A 6,424-nucleotide genomic window follows, 5' to 3' on the forward strand; every position below is an offset into this window, starting at 1 on the left:
GTATTCTAGTCTCCTCAGGTAACAGGGGTTTCTCTTACTCTTGAGGTTGCCTTGTAGGCTGTTCTGGCATCCAAAATGATAGGCCAGGACTTGTGAACAGTCAACTCTGACTTGATCAGATGTAGCTCAGACATCTCTGAAAAGAGAAGGGAAGGAAGGAGGATTGAACCTCAAACTACAGCATCCTTCTAAGACATTTTGGACAAGTTGATAGGGAATTCCCCACCAAAGTCCCACGTTAGAGTTCTGCATCCCACAGAAATGGACCAGCACTAGTAACCCTCAGTCATTGACTGGGGACAGCCCAGAGTGCAAAGGCAGTGCTGGATCCCGAGACGGGCAGCTAGGTCTTTCAGTCAACGATGCTCCTTGCAGCAGGAAATCTGACTGGTACATTTTTTTATGGCCGCCATGGGGAATGAAGTCAGATGACCTGGGTTTGAATTCTAGTTCTACCACTTAAGTGTGGAAAAATTATCTAATCTGTCTGAGCCCCAAATTCATCAGCTGTAAAATGGAAATTAGTAAGGTATCTATCTCAAAGAGTTGTTATGTGAATCACATGAACCATATAATATTCTTACTAAGATCATGTTATTCTCAGACACCTCAGTATCAAACACCTCAATAAACGTTAACTATTTTTATTATAGATACTTCTAGCTGATACAAAGTCAGAGGTCTCAGCCCTCAGGAAGTGTTGACAGCTGGCGAAATGCTGAAAGGTAGGAGAAAGCCTACACTGTGTGTACCATGTACAGTGCCACTAAAACTCTTCTCTAGGACCTTTTGAATGTGACTGTTCTTGCTTCTCAGACAGCAAAAGCCTTATCTGCTGACCTTCACCTCCAAATGCTTAATACCAGGGAAAAGGACAACGGCCTCATTTACCTGCTAGATTGACATGGTTGGTATGGGGACCCTCATCTGCACGTTTCCCTTGCAGAATTTAGTGTGTTTATCTATTTATTCTGTGTGCATTTTGTGGAGGTCAATGATGCTGTAAACACAAGAGAGCTCCAGGATCAGTCAAACAAATGACAGAGTATTGAAAAGGTCATCACGGTAAAGTACATAATTTTAATCCACAGAATGTATGAGGCATTACATTCCTAATGCGTCAACTTTTGTTTTGTTTTGTTTTGAGATGGGGTCTCGCTCTGTTGCCCAGGCTGGAGTGCAGTGGCGCAATCTTGGCTCACTGCAAGCTCCGCCTCCCGGGTTCACGCCATTCTCCGGCCTCAGCCTCCTGAGTAGCTGGGACTACAGGCCCCCAGCCACCATGCTCGGCTAATTTTTTGTATTTTTAGTAGAGATGGAGTTTCAGTGTGTTAGCCAGGATGGTCTCGATCTCCTGACCTCGTGATCCGCCCGCCTCAGCCTCCCAAAGTGCAGGGATTACAGGCGTGAGCCACCGTGCCTGGCCCCCAATACATCTTTTCATCAGAATTTATAAAAGATGACAAAAATGAACTACCTCAAAGCATTTTCACCACCAAAATTGAGATATGGTTAGATTCATTCGGCCCGTGCCAGCAGTCTTAACGTCATTGAACTGCTTTCTGTGTTCATGGAATTCTGTCTTAATGGAACTTGAAAAGATGGGGAGGTGTTACAACTTTGAAACCCTTCCTGAAGACTTAAGGAAAAACAAGAGATGGGTGAAAATTGAACCAGCTGGTGAGACTTCACACATTTGAAACCAGCCTGATGGTTAGGGTAATGCTGATGGCTTCTCAAGAATATTAGGGGTCATATAATTTATGGCTCCATGATGCTGATGGGCTCAAAAGCATGATCTGTCCTTCCATTAACCATGCAGCAGGGACATCTCTGCCAAGACTGTGTTCCTCTGTACCACATACCAGGCAGAAGTGGTTGTTCACTAAAATAGTGGCTTCACAGCCTAGGAGAAGAGTGGACAGAGGGAAACACATGAGGCTATGTGGACATCAGACATCTGGAATAGAGTGCTCTATACCTACAGGAATTCTGATGTGAGGCAGCTCTGGGACCTGATTTGGAGACATTTTTAAGAAACATTCCCTAGGAAAAATTACCTAGGAAAGAGCTTATTCGCCTGTATAACCTCATGACTGAAATTATTAGTGGTGTTATTGTCTAATCTTTTGTAGAACTTCAATTAATTTTCCACCTGAGAAACCCCACTAAGGGAAGAGGAAGTAAGATATGTAGTATTTACTGGATATAATATGCCAGTAATATGCCTCACAGCATACCTCTGAAGTGGACATTATCCCCATTTTACAGATAAGAAAGCTGAGGTTGAGAGAGGTTAAGAAAATTGTACAAGGTCCTAAGGTGTTAAATGGCAAAGCGAAGTTTCCAGTCTGGATGTGCCTATCTCCAAAATCCATACTCAGTCACACACACACACAGACACATACACACGCTGATTATCATACCCCTCCCATTGGGGACACTGGTGACCTTTGGAGAAGTCTTGAGAGCCAACACCTTTCGATTTTAGGAGCAACTGAAAATCTTATCTAAAAATGCCTCCCTCTGTGATCTCCATAATTTCCTATTAGGGGCGGATTGCTCTGGCTTTAGTTCTTACTTTCTTCTAAAATGCAAATTACCCTGAGATAGGAGACACCCATTGTGAATAACTGTTTTAGGTACTTTATTTTCTAAAGAGAGAAGTTAATAGAATTAGACCATGGGTTACCTGAGGAAGAGAGAGAGGGGCTCAGAGGGAAAAATGGTTTAAAAAAAAAAAAAAAAGGGGGAACATTTGGAGGCAACAAATCCGAGTCTATTTCAGAATTTTACCTGGGGCTGAACCTAGTGATTTTTTTCTATTTTTTAGAAGAATACAAAAAATTAGCTGGGCGTGGTGGCAGGCACCTGTAGTCCCAGCTACTTGGGAGGCTGAGGCAGGAGAATGGTATGAACCCGGAGGAGGAGCTTGCGGTGAGCGGAGATCACGCCACTGCACTCCAGCCTGGGCGACAGAGGGAGACTCCGTCTCAAAAATAAATAAATAAATAAATAATTTAATAAATAGAAGAATAAAGCTCTAGATTTTAGAATGTGCATACTTATCTTGCGGTACTGTTGTGTGAAATAAATGAGACGTGTGAGTATGTTTTCTAATGTAAATATCTTAACATAAACGAAGTATGGTGAGGTACTATTTCAATTTGTAAATTAATTCATTGTTTTGTTGTTGTTGTTTGTTTGTTTTTCTTTTTGCCAAAATACACCTCCTTTTCCACCTAGCTTCATTATCTTGACTGTGTATCAAGTATAAGGGGCGAGGGGGAGGACCCTACCAAAAACATATCTGGACACTAGAAACAAATTTTTCAGATCAACGACCTGTTCTAAAAAATAATGTTGAAAATTTCAAATGGAAAGAAATGGGTTTTGGGAAGGATTGAGTACATTTTTGTGATGTTCAACATTATTTTTTCTTACAGTTTTAAAAACACAATTGATGTTTCTATCAATTTGACTTAAAAAAATTAAGAACTATATTAAAATTTACCAGCAGAGGGGCGTGAAAGAACACAAAACAACTTTCAGTTTAGGAAATTTTTGTGCATAAACAGGGCAGCAATGCCCTCAAATCTATTCTTCTTTATTAGCCAGTGAATCCATGTGAGCTAATTTAATGTTATTAACAGCTCAGTCTATAATGGAGGGCAAATAAACAGACCTGTAGGTCACAAAGGTATTGACTTTTGATCAGAAGTTCCAAGGGGTGAAAAGAATGAACTATCTCCATGCAATCTTTTTTTTTTTTTTTTTTTTTTTTTTTTTTTTGAGACAGAGTCTCACTCTATTGCCCAGGCTGGAGTGTAGTGATGATCTCGGCTCACTGCAAGTTCCACCTGCCGGGTTCATGCCATTATCCTGCCTCAGCCTCTCGAGTAGCTGGGACTACATGCGCCTGCCACCACACGCAGCTAATTTTTTTGTATTGATTAATAGAAAACATAGAAGAAAAAAAAGAGACTATCCTGGATTCAATACATACACCTGGGAGCAATTCCAGTTGGTTTCTCCTTCCCTTAATTAATAAAGGTAGATGTGTTCAATAGCTTAGGATAATAAATATTTCACAGGTTTAGAAGAACAAATATATGCAAGATTCTCAAAGTACAGTGGATACCCAATCAATATTAGCAATCTTTCCATTTCCTTGAGCATCACAATCCACCTTAGAAAAACTGTTCTCTAGAAAAAATGGCAGTCAGTAAACATTAAATGTTATAAATCTCAGTGTTACAAAGTAACATTATCAAGAATTTTAACACTGGGCTAGGTAGCTCACACCTGTAATTCCAGCCTTTGGGAGGCTGAGATGGGAGGATGACTTGAGCCCAGAAGTTCAAGGCCAGCCTGGGCAATATAGTAAGACTCTATCTCTACAAAAAAAAAAAATAGAATAAAATAAATTAGTTGGGCCTGGTGGCACATACCTGTAGTCCCAGCTACTCAAGAAGCTGAGATGGGAGGATAGCTGGAGCTTTGGGAGGTAAAGGCTGCATTCAGCTGTTATTGCCACTCCAACCTGGGTGACACAGCGAGACCCTGTTTAAAAAAAAAAAAAAAGAACTTTAACAGTAAATATCAGCATAAACAATAAATATTGTGTTTCTCTATCACCGTCTTGTGCTCTATGTTAAAAAAATGCTGTCTTGAAGTTAATAAAAATTGTTCATACTTAAGTCCTGACTGCAGTTCTCTATGGTCAATCTTTTCTATTGTTTTTCTAGCAATAATATGATGTAACTGTATAATGGATGGAAGTGTTTCTAAATGAAATCATTCTGACAACTCATAAGAATTTCCTGGTTTTCTGTTCTTGAATGAACATAGGTACTATTTTTATATCATGGGCGACATGACTTAACAAATTGTAGCATTAAGGAAATAAGTATCTTTTGTGTTTTGTGGCAAATCTTCCCTTTTGTAAAGATTGGCCGGGCGCGGTGGCTCAAGCCTGTAATCCCAGCACTTTGGGAGGCCGAGACGGGCGGATCACGAGGTCAGGAGATCGAGACCATCCTGGCTAACACGGTGAAACCCCGTCTCTACTAAAAAATACAAAAAATTAGCCGGGCGAGGTGGCGGGCGCCTGTAGTCCCAGCTACTCGGGAGGCTGAGGCGAGAGAATGGCGTAAACCCGGGAGGCGGAGCTTGCAGTGAGCTGAGATCCGGCCACTGCACTCCAGCCTGAGCGACAGAGCGAGACTCCGTCTCAAAAAAAAAAAAAAAAAAAAATCACCAAATTTGTGGAGACAGGAAGGAGAGGGAATAGTGTGAAGCACAGAGTTACATTTGCACTTACGGTAAGGTTATTTCCGGTGTCAGGCCATTTTGGTAGATAATGTTAGTTACATGGTTGCTTAGCAACCCTGCAGTCGATGAACTCAGGATTCCTGTTTTGCTGGGAAATGCTAAGGAGCAATACCTCCAGAGTCCTTCTATTGCTTTTAGATCATTCAAACTAAAGGTGATTTTTGCAAAAGACCTGGAACATTCACACAATAAGAAAGAAATAAAAAAACATACGCAATAGGATTTTATTTCTGTTGTTATTTTAATAGTGGAGGAAGATGTTGATCCATTTTCCATTTTTGCTGAGAATTAAGAGACTTGCTGTAAAGTGCAAGAAGGAATGCTTTCACTTATGTAAGAGCGGTGTGTACACTAGAACATCTCTTCTTACCTTTTGCCTTTGAGAAAGAAGGGAACCTCTTTTTGTCCAATGCTAAAGTCTCCTTTTGCCCTTTTAAGCCCACCCAGTTCTTTCCTTCAGGATCTTGTTTCATCAGTTTTCCTCCTTCTCCTCCATTTCCAATTTTTCCTTCTCCACTGGTTCCATCTCTTAGCCTAAAAACATATTCACTTCCATCTCTTAGCCTAAAAACATATTCACATCAGAAAAACAAAAGAAAAAAGGAAAACATAAAAACCCAGTTCTCAAGCTACTCCCTCCTACCCTCTCCCCCTCTTTCACAAGCACCTTGAAAGAGTATTCCACATTTGCGGTTTTCAGTTCCTCACCTCTCAGGTCACTGCAGTCTGGGAGTGAAGGCCACCAATCCACTGAAAGTGTTCTTGCTGACATGACAATAACCTGGTGGCTGAGTTCACTGGACAGTTTTCAGTCATTACGTCACTTCTCTGACCAACCAGAGGACTCTCTTCCTTTGGCTGTCTTCTCGTCCCTTCCTGTGTCTCTTGCTCTGTTAATGCTGGGCTTCCCCCAGAAGTTTGTCCTCAGTCTTCTCCTCCTGCTCTGCCTGGTCTGCCAGAGTGATGTCATTCCCTCCCATGGCTTCGCTTACTCATCTGTGGTGACTTCCAAATCTGTATTGCTCTGGTTCAGACCTCATTCTGGGGCTTCAGGACACTCCCTCTAAATCACTCCCCCAAGCATCTCTCT

Source organism: Piliocolobus tephrosceles, chromosome 6 (genome assembly GCF_002776525.5).
Source record: "Piliocolobus tephrosceles isolate RC106 chromosome 6, ASM277652v3, whole genome shotgun sequence".
NCBI classification, from domain to species: Eukaryota; Metazoa; Chordata; class Mammalia; order Primates; family Cercopithecidae; genus Piliocolobus; species Piliocolobus tephrosceles.